The sequence below is a fragment of the Schistocerca piceifrons genome, chromosome 1, assembly GCF_021461385.2.
Source record: "Schistocerca piceifrons isolate TAMUIC-IGC-003096 chromosome 1, iqSchPice1.1, whole genome shotgun sequence".
In the NCBI taxonomy this organism is placed as follows: Eukaryota; Metazoa; Arthropoda; class Insecta; order Orthoptera; family Acrididae; genus Schistocerca; species Schistocerca piceifrons.
The window spans coordinates 148,132,595-148,144,329 of NC_060138.1; the positions used below are offsets into that span (position 1 = coordinate 148,132,595).

The 11,735-nt window shown below is 39.0% G+C and overlaps 1 protein-coding gene across 1 annotated transcript in view; it reads right to left on the minus strand.

Moving 5' to 3' along the window:
* The window catches only part of LOC124799883, a 190,904-nt gene extending 190,026 nt beyond the window's left edge, over window positions 1-878 (minus strand). Inside the window, exon 1 of the mRNA XM_047262953.1 lies at window positions 680-878. The gene's annotated coding sequence lies outside the window, so the exon portion shown is untranslated. The remainder of the gene's footprint in view (window positions 1-679) is intronic.
* Window positions 879-11,735: the final 10,857 nt, after the last annotated feature.

Below are 11,735 nucleotides of genomic sequence, written 5' to 3' on the forward strand. Positions count from 1 at the left end.
CTATCTATTTTCTATCTGAATTTGAGGCTCCTGAACAAATAAATATTTCCCTGTTGGGGGAGAATAAAACACCAAAAACGTGCCTAAAAATCACTTATTAACATAAAAGATGACAAGCCTTATGTAGACAATTGTCTGGGGAGCGCAGAAGCGACTGCCTGGCGATAATAGAAGAATGTATCCTCATTGCATACATCTAAAACTCGAGACAAGGAGTTTTGCAACAGAGTTTTAGATTCCATTAACGGCGGATGTTAGTAAACACACTCCATGTCCTGCCCGGTTAAATCCGTCAGCAACGTCGTTAACTAATAAATTGCTAGTGAATTTCCATAAACTAATTTATCTGTAATCTTTTTTCAAAGCGGTATTAAACTGCAAACATTTCACTAGAAGTAAATAAATTAGAGCTGGCAGCAAATATTTTATGTTTCGATAAACATTCGCATATACAAGCTTACGAGTGATTAACATAAAAATTCTGTAACTTTCACATCCTACATAGTGTACGATATGTTTCTGCATGTGTGACCGTCTGGTTACTTGCAAGTGCTCAATTTTTTACGCAAAAGAGCACCCCGGTTTTACAAATCGGGGAGAAATTACAACTCAATACAAGCCTGTTAATCTGCAGTGCAGCAACAAAAAGTCACACAGCCGAAGATAATTAGCGAAGTACCTATCAAAATTCGCAATAGACCAATGTGCTTCAATGGTGACTCCCATCAAGCTTTACATGACAACAGCTGCGTGAATACACAGTTTTTGATACAATTGTATTTAAATGTAGAAACGGAACATTTCCGACGAAGTTCAAATACAAAAATCGCAATTTCTAACATTTAAATTGACATCATACATCCCATCTTTCGCATCGACCAATGATAACACACGAAATCATAGATGTCGCGCGTAGCCAAAGTTGACACAATCCGAATACTGGCGTGCATACATAGAGTAAATATCTCTGGAGTGAGTATTCACATGGGCAGAACAGATTCTGTGTTGTCAACATACATCGCCGGCTTGCATTGCCGGCATGGTCACGTGTTTTCTGGACGTCGTGTGTTTGTCCGTATATTTAGAATGTCACTACATCCCTAGTACAGAAGGATTCTTTTCGTACGTGTCGTGGATTATTTATATATGTTGAGCAGACATTTTAACAGTATCCATTTGATACCGGGAATAAACAAGCTACGTAACTTTTCAGGGCAAGTGATTTTGCATTATGCTTCATTGCGATAGGTGTCACAGTTCAGATGCACTCGATTTTTGGTAGTTCTCGATATGAAACGGCACTTTATAGTATTACAGAGCCTGACGTACATTTTTGCAGTGATAGTCTTGCAAAACGACGTGACAGTACGCTAGTATTTCAGTCTAGCGACTGATTTTAGAATCACATGAATGAATGCGCACTAGAACCCGTCACAAGCAGTTTCCGCAAGTGTCCGAAAAACACCGAATTTGCCACACATTAATGATTATATCCCTACTAATTAGTCCTTTTTTTCTGCTATTTCTACGTATTTACTTTCTCGTTTTTGCGATCTAAAACGCATTTTACGTACTTGCTCCCAGTTTATTAAATAAATAATAGACTGAGTAAGAAGGAGGAAACAAGGCGATCTGAGAATAAATGTACTGTAAAGCAAATACAGTTGGTCATGTAACAGTCACCCCATATATCACCATTACGGGAAGTGGAAAGTGACATAAATGAAATAGTTTGGGGACGTGTTTACTTATATTTTACGCTTCTTAATCAAATGGTGAAAAAAATAAATTGAAGGCAAAATACACCAAAGAAGATGAATGTGCACTTTGATTAGCTACACTATTGTGTTTATTTGATTTGTGTAGAAAATGTATGTAAGCTGAATGCAGAAATTGGTAGTAGGTGTTGTGGAAAATTAAAAATAGTTGGTATAGCATCTATCTTCTGCCACACACATCCAAATTTTTCTCTGTCTAAACATTCCTCTTCAAAGTGTTTTGAACATACTTTGGAATATTTTGTGGGGACAAAATTACTCCTTCTTATTTTCTGGAGCCACATCTTTACTCGTTGTTCGGGAAACTAAAATATAAATCACACATAATCACTCTCCATGTCCTAGACATACTTGACATGGTCTCCTACTGTAGCTTTATAGTAAACAAAAATGTTTGGACACATATTATACGAAGACAATTACAGACTCCCACTCTATTGAATTTATCTGTCTCCCATATTTCAAATTTATATACATAACCGACAAGTCACTAATAAATGCACGGAGGATAGTATTTGCTGAAACAACTAACCATTCCCTTTCCTGTTCCACTGGCAAATTTACGAGAGGAAGCGACTGTTTGTAAGCTTTTGTACGAGTCGTAATATCTATTATATAGTCATAAAATCTTAGAAAAATAGGTCTACAGACTCAGGCCTTAATTATAATGCGCCTCGAAATTTTTAAACAAAGTACCCATGAAAAATTACGGGTCAAGTTTAGCAGGGGATACAACCCGTCAGCTTTGACCAATGACGTCAGAATTGGCCAGAGAGCATGTATTACAAACATGAAAGAGCTGCGAAGAATGTTCAGAAACAAAGGAATCCAAGAGAGAAAAACTGTACTTCACATATTTAAGGGCCAATAGTATTTTCGCGTCAACGATATCGCGTGTTTGTATCTTAGTATTTCTCCGCAAAATACAATGGAAAGAAATGAATGAAATATATTACTAGCAAAGAATACATCACGTTACATGTATGTCAATGGTATTTCGAAACTCTTTCGAACTGTATTGCTTAAGTGCAGTTACGGATACAAGTTAAGCGTACTTCGATTTCTTAGTTTTAACTAGCATTGCTGTCCTGTTGTTCACTTGAACTATGTATCCCCCGCTTCACTAAACCGTAAATGAAACACCGGACACAAATTAAAAGCTCATTCGAATTGTGTTTCTTAAGTACAGTACGGAACACGAGTTTGTCTAAGTCGATTTCTTCCTTTTCACTAGCATTACTGCCTGCTCTTCACTTGTACGATGTATCCTCCGCTTAGGTAAACCCTAAATGGAACACAGAATACAGATTGTAGATGTGTTGTTTATTTCGTCTCCGCAATTACTAAGAGTCTTTTCTTATGTACATATCAGTACTACTGATGACAGAAGGACCTAGGTATGTAATATATGTATACCAGATTTCCGCTAACCTCTATATATGTACACTGGTAACTAAAAGTGGAAGTAGATGTACGTTACATTTGCAACCTGTACCTCAACTGAACTACACGGAGACAAGAAGACGACACATGTACAATTTGTATCCTGTACTTCACTATGGGACGCTAATAGCATCCCATTCGTTACTTGAGCTATGTGGCTATGCGCAACATTTGTATCTTGCTCGCCAATTGACATATACAGTGTCAGTGTAAAGGCGAAGTGAAGGACGGGATACAAATTTTAGTTGTGTCGGGGGGTTTCGCCTTTAATATAGCAAGTACACATTCGAAAATGTTGTACTGATATTAGAGCTGGGAAACGAAAGAAGATCGACATCTGAGACATTTCTATTACATACTCACAACACGAAAAATACACATGTTGGTGGAATAAAACAGTGAAATGTGTCAAAATAGTGAAATACAGTGAAAGAAGCAAATGGAAAAGTGAACTTACCACACGGAAATATCGAAGAATAACCGAAGCTCGCCTATAAATACAGTAAAAACCACATACCTACACTCTCAACAAACGCAACATTACGAAACCTCTCTCTCTCCCTCTCCAACACACACACACACACACACACATACACACACACACACACACTCATTCACTAACTCCACTCCAACCCCCCCCCCCCCCTCCCCGCTGTGAAATTAGCTGAGATGTTTGGGACGATACATTTTGCCAACATGTTTAATAAAACATTTAAACTGGCAATATGTCCGCGGAATACATTGTCTCCACGAATACCCATCTTGGTGGCTTTGAAGTATCGAAATCTGACGTTTCCCTTTCCCTATAAGAGATTTCACCGCTGACCAGTACCCCACAATACTGTTAGTGCAGGCGCCTGTGGATAATGATCTAAATTCAATGTTGTGGTTTACTACAAGATGTTGATAACCCCTATCCCCTAAATCCCTATATGAAGAAAACCCATCTGATATAACAATAGACCCCTCTGGAACCTGATCTTCAATTAACCTAACCAAAACTTCCTTACTTCTATTTGGTATTGCTCTGAACACTACACAGTCACAATGCTGACCTGAAACTACTGCCCTCCACACCCATAAACCCACCAGAGGTTCCCCCTGTTGTACTTCCTTTACCCAAAATGCGACTCGTCGATTTCGACCATAAAACCCCCTAACACCCCACCCTCAATGGCCCCCTATATTTCATATATTCCCCACAAACGTTCCCTACAAAACGAGTACCAGTCCATTACCGTATGCTTACTCACACGACATTCATGCACACAGAGCCACACAGGATATCTTGAACACCAACAGTAAGTGATATTTTCATTATGTCTCTCAGGGCGAGAGTAGATTTCTCGAACCACGTTCCCCTCCTAATAGATCGCCACAACCGGTCTCTGCTGCACCTCCATACAAATAAGTCGTGAGTATGGCGAAATGATACACCGGTGAGGCGCATATGTTCGCCGCACTCACGACATCGGACATATTCAGCAATTAGGCTACACATTTGCAAGGAACAAATTGTGGTCAACATGTCTTTCCCCATAGCTTCTTTTAAATCATCAAGATTCATTGCAACAGACAAATCCATTCCTATAAACGAAAATAGGACACTAAAAATTGCTCTACAATATCAAACTAATACTCCGAATTACCTCAGTACCATAAGAAATAAAATTAAGTACCGTTTGAATAAGAAACAACCAATTAATTAAATTAAATCAAACGATGAATAATTTAAGGAATAAAAAGCGGTCGCTTTTAGATTCAGATTCAATTATTTTAATGTACAATGATAGCACTTATCCGGAACACAGAACTGTTTTATTATCTATGCCTTGAAGTGAAGACATTACTATCTATGACTAATGTATGACGACATTTCTTTGCATCTGTAGCAACAACAGTAATTCACCATCGCTATTACACTGTCAACAAACGGTGAAAACATAACAAAAACTCTTGATATTATAAACTTCAAACTCTGCGGAAAGCACACACGCACAGCGAAGTCCCGAAAACACGTGACAATCCAGGTTTAATGTTGACAACATGCGCAGAACGCAGTGCTCACTCCAGAGAAATTTACTCTATGCGTGCATACAGGGGACCTCACACGTTTAATAATATTGTCAAACCGCCAATATATTGATCGTCTGAGAGCGCGTATTGTTGTATTGTCTATATTAGAAATACAGGGCGATTATAATTAAATTTAAACTTCAAAACAGCTGTAGAAATAACACCACTGGTCAGAAAGACGTCAAATTGCAACGGAATATTATCAGAGAAGGGGTAAAACGTACAGCAGAAGAAAATAGTTACAAAATGTGGTAATAGATGGCGCTTTAAGCATCACAATTTAATAGTGGTTGACTACAAATAAGTAATGAATCATACAACAACGTCTAAGGTGTAGGGTTGACGTTAAGCTGTAGTTTAAAAAGTGTGTATGGGTGTACAGGTGTGATACTGTTAGGTATTAAACAACATAAGCCCATCCACCATGGCAAAGTCATATCATATCGGATGTAGGGTGACCAAATGCAATTGTTTAAAAAGGAGGACAAATAGCTTCAAAAAGGAGGACAAGGGAAGAAAAAAAAGGACAAATCAAAAGGGTCAACTGCAGATGAGGATACCACCCATCAGCTTTGGACAAGTCACGTGACTGCCGGGAATTACCGGTAAAACTAGTAGTTAATTGTTACTGGTGGTGAGGTGGTGATTCCCAGAGCAATATTTTTTATTTTAAATTAAAAATATTGATTGTGGTGACACTTTCGTTTATGCATAGCCAAATATTTTACGTATCTCGCTCGGTTAAAAATTAGACTCACAAATCACACATACACTACAGGAAGCCAAGCCAATACAAAGCGAGGATACGAAACGAAAATTTTAAATAATCAATATTTGCATTTGCTTATAGATCGATCAACGATAACATCGACGATCCTGGAGTCACCTACTAACACTGCCTTCTTGTGTGTTTATCACAAAGGCTGTGCCCATAGTTAAAGTATTTAAGAAAAGAGCAATGGAACGGGACGAATTGTAAATTTAACTGTATTACGCTAAAGTTTGCAAAAAAGTCGGGCACTGTAAAAATCCGCCCGGACCCCGGACAAAGAGCTAAAAGGAGGTCATGTCCAGATTAATCCAGACGTCTGGTCACCCTAATTGAATGGGAAAAATCGGTTTTTTAATTGTCCTGAGGCCAACAATCGCATTAAAAGCATCACTCACATCGGTTTTTAATTGTCCTAAGGCCAGAAACTGCATAAAAAGCATCAATCACATCGGATTTTAAATGTCCTGTTGCCAAAAACTGCATAAAATGTATCAATCACACCGGTTTTTAATTGTCCTGAGACCAAAAACCGCATAAAAAGCATCAATCAAAATAAAATTGGATTATTAATTTCCATGTGACTGGCGCGAAACATGTTACCTATACCGCTGTCCAGCATTTTCTACAAGAAGTTGAAATCTAGAAACAGCATGTTCTACAACTGACTGAAGTGTTTCAAGGGACACATTCACGCAATGTGTGGCTTCAATGCAGATAAGTTTGGAATCGGAACACTGAACACAACATCTTTCAGATAGCCCCACAGCCAGGAGTCACACGGATTAAGATCAAGTGATCAGGATGGTCAGGATGTGGAGAAATGGCGGCTGATACTTCTAGCATTTCCGAAATGGCGTTCCAGCAGTTGCTTAACTGGATTTACAATATTCAGAGGTGCGGCATCTTGCAGAAAAATGATCCCATCCACACATCCACACTGTTAGAGAGATGGAATAACGTAGTTGAACAAAAGACATTCATAGTGCTTACCAGTGACCGTACAGGTAACAGAACTGGGACCGGAAGCACTTGCCTCTTCGAAAAAATATGGCCCTATGATAGATGATGCCATAAATCCTCACCACCTAGTGACCTTTTCAGGATGAAGTGGTACTGGTTGATCTGCGTGTGGATTTTCCATTGCCCATATTCTACAATACTGTGTATTGATATATCATGTCACATGGAAGTGGGCTTTGTCTGTTCACAAAATCTTCCATAGTCAATAACTGTCCACTTCCATGCAAGTGAGAAAATCTAAAGCAAAGGTCTCTCATGCTGGCAGGTGAACAGGAAGCATCTTGTGCATATGGATAATTTTGAATGGATAACAAAGAAGGCTGTTCCATAGGATTTTAGGCACCGTGTTCACAGTTATGTCCAATGTTTGGGCAATTCTCCATGCACTACACGTTTGCTCACCACCACTCGTTTCCTCCTGCGTTGATGTGGCCACTGCTTCCACTGGCATCGAATCAATTCGTTTCCTCCCTCTATCAGGTTGCACATCAACGAATCATTTTCTCCACACCCACAGCAGTCATTAGTCGAAAGCCTTTTTCAAACCCTTCAGGGTCCGGAACTTCTGTAAAGCGACATGTGCTTTGTCATCATTCTTGAGATACATCTTTGCAAGCAGGGCGCGATCCTACATTCAGACATACATGGCGGAAGTCACAGATGCAAAACCAGGAAAAGCCATGTATCCAGCGTGTTTATACCAACTTCAATGGGTCGTGTGCATGACAGATGTTTACATTTACGTATTCTGACATATATAGCACAATCTATTGATCAATTTTCACACTTTTTATCCTTCTGCCATACGTTTTCCCCATTCTCCAATGATACTCCGCTGCAATTTGACATCATGTTGACCAGTGGAGTTATTACTACAGCGACTTTAAAGTTTAACTTTAATTATTATCACCCTGTATTGATGAGTAGTATTGATCGACCTTATTGATGGACCTCAAAATATTCTCAGTATCGTCAATACACAGGGTGGTCCATTGATCATAACTGGGCCAAATATCTCACGAAATAAGCGTCAAACGAAAAAACTACGAAGAACGAAGCTTGTCTAGCTTGAAGGGGGAAACCAGATGGCGCTATGGTTGGCCTGCTAGATGGCGCTGCCATAGGTCAAATGGATATCAACTGCGTTTTTTAAAAAAAGGAACCCTCATTTTTATTACATATTTGTGTAGTACATAAAGAAATATGAATGTTTTAGTTGGACCACTTTTTTCACTTTGTGATAGATAGATGGCGCTGTAATAGTCAGAAACATATAAGTACATGGTATCACGAAACATTCCGCCAGTGCAGACGGTATTTGCTTCGTGATACATTACCCGTGTTAAAATGGACCATTTACCAATGGCGGAAAAGGTTGATATCGTGTTGATGTATGGCTATTGTGATCAAAATGCCCAATGGGCGTGTGCTATGTATGCTGCTCGGTATCCTAGACGACATCATCCAAGTGTCCGGACCGTTCGCCGGACTGTTACGTTATTTAAGGCAACAGGAAGTGTTCAACCACATATCAAACGTCAACCACGACCTGCAACAAATGCTGAAGCCCAAGTAGGTGGTTTAGCAGCTGTCGTGGCTAATTCGCACATCAGCAGCAGACAAATTGCACCAGAATCGGGATCTCAAAAACGTCGACGTTGAGAATGCTACATCAACATTGATTGCAACCATACCATATTTTTATCCACCAGGAATTGCATGGTGACGACTTTGAACGTCGTGTACAGTTCTGCCACTGGGTAAAAGAGAAATTACAGGACGATGACAGATTTTTTGCATGTGTTCTCTTTAGCGACGAAGCGTCATTCACCAACAGTGGTAACGTAAACCGGCATAATATGCACTATTGGGCAACAGAAAATCCATGATGGCTGCGACAAGTGGAACATCAGCGATCTTGGGGGGTTAATGGATGGTGCAGCATTATGGGAGGAACAATAATTGGCCCCCATTTTATCGATGGCAATCTAAATGATGCAATGTATGCTGATTTCCCATTTCGAAAAATGCGTCATACATCTGCAATGACTAGTAGGAGGTTGTGAAATACACGTCCATTTCACTGAACTATCACAAAGTGTAAAATAAGTGTTCTACGTTAACTGTCAAAAAAGGTCCTTCCCAGCCAGACATAATTACTTCGCAGGTTTCCACAGAATTTTACTAAGTGCGGTAGCTGATACTAGAGAAATGAACAATGAGCAATAGCATGACCTGCCTGTCGCCAGAAATCTGTAAGTTAAACCCAATCTCTAATCAACTGCGATTGCCCCCTCATTAAGGCATTTTGCTTCTCTATTTTATATCATTTTAACTCCAATAACTTGATGTGTAATGGGGGGCTCATTGAAAAATAATTCATGACGCCATTTCGAGTCCATTGTTCTGACTTACATCTGAAATGTCCCCTTTGAACAATTGTACATGACTGTGCTTAAACTGACACACAATATTTTTAGCGCAACGCAATCTAACTTTCAATAATCCCTACAAAAGAATGGCCCTGACTAACATTAACCTATACCTATCACAAATCACTTACCTCACAAAAATCTTCGTTACTCGAACTACTGCAATACAGCGAGCGCCATTACTGCCAGCTAAATAAAAGATTCAAACTACGGAAGGCACTAACTACTGATAGGCATAGTTAGCAAATGAAAGATTTTAATAGAGAACAAACAATGTATTTACCTTAATAGTGTTGAAAACTCATATTATACATAGCAGTTCATAACATCCAGTGTTACAAATTTCAAAACTCCGCCATCTCTCTCCCCACATCGACCACTGCTGGCGGCTCACCTCCAACTGCGCAATGCTACGCGCTGCTCACATCCAGCTGCCGCTGCCCAACACTACAATGGCAGACAACAATGCAAACTAGCCACACACTGCACACAGCACAGCCAGTGATTTTCATACAGAGCGGTACGTAACGTTGCCAATAAGAAAACATAAACAGCCTACTTACATAGCCCCCATGCCGCCCACAAAAAATTTTACAAATTGTTTTGTGCACTGGCCAATACATATTTGAAAAAAATTTTCATAATTACAGTAAGAAAGATATCAAATGCACACACTTATTAATACAATGTTGGTCAAAAGCTAAAATTTTCTCACAGTCCATAAAGGCAGTCGTGATCATTTATCACAGTAAAACTGCCATTTCTTTTCTCAAAGTCTGAGCAGTAAAAGACAATGCACACAGAAGTAGTGGATTTCCACGCAGTCTTGAAGAAGTAGTGTTGTCCTTCCAACGGAAAGACAGTGGTGACCCTTGACATGCTGACAGGTAATGGGCCACAACAGAGCAAACCCACAGCAAAATCATTCGACGTTTTGAAGAATATTGGTAGGTAGGTCATCACAGAGCAGACCCACTGTAGTCCTGGTAGAGATTACGGTATTGGTGGGCCACCAGAGGTGCAGACCCACTGCAGTCCTTGTAGAAATAATGGTATTGGTGGGTCATCAAAGATGCAGACCCACTGTAGTCCTTGTAGAGATGGCCAGCAGCCATCTGTTGTGACTGTGCAGGTGCACAATCACCATTGAAGAGTCTTACGGATAATATAGCAAGTCCACAACCACCACTTGTGCACTCACAAAGTTTTTGGAATTGTCCTCAGAACCAGCAATGCTGTTATCCAGTCCCTTGCTGAATTATTAACACATGTGCAAGGACTAACAGTCCCAACTTCTCACATACTGTCCATATACTATGACCAACAGAAATGTGTGCAGTGAAATGTAACTTACAAGTTACTTAATTTGATGAACTGTTGTCAATTACAATTTTATAACATAAGAATACAATTACAAAGGTACAAAATACATCATTAAAGAACATAACAATACAGATAACATTTGTAGTACAAGCTTTACAAATGAATCGAAATAACATATACATCAGTGTTACAGGAATTATGACATGGGTACATACATAAAAGATCAGAATAACTTTTGAAACATCATCTTCACACATGAGCATTAAAACAAAACGGAATAAATAAAGTCTAAACATCTTTACAAAGAAAATAACATAGTATTTGAAAAATTCTACAAGATAAATATTATTAGTTAAACACACAAAGACAGGAAAAAGACAAATACACAAGGATACATAAACACATAGCGGAATAATACAAAAGGAAGGATAGGGTTCGTTTTCAGGGTAGCATTTGGTACTGCAGTCCAATCCACAACTTCATTCCATAGATCTTTCCTCTTACTTCAACATTTGTTTGCACCAAAAAAATCCTATCCAAGCATGCTTTCTGTATTTATATGTTCACATATTTCTTACCTCATTATTTATTTTCCACTATCTTACCTCATCATTTATTTCCAAGAAAATCCTACCTAAACCTGTTGTCCCTAAACCCTACTTTTTTGTTCATATCCTCTTTCAAAATACTTTTTTGGCCAGACCATTTTCTTATAGGTTCTCAATGCATTTCTTTCCATTCATCACAACACATTCTCTTATCCTACCCCACCTTAAGCTAACTTAAGCTCAGATGCTAAACTAAGGGACGAGGTAATGCAGCAGCACAAAACAATTAACACAAACAGCAATGATAAAAAAATGCAGAGTGCACAGCAAGCAGCAGTAAATC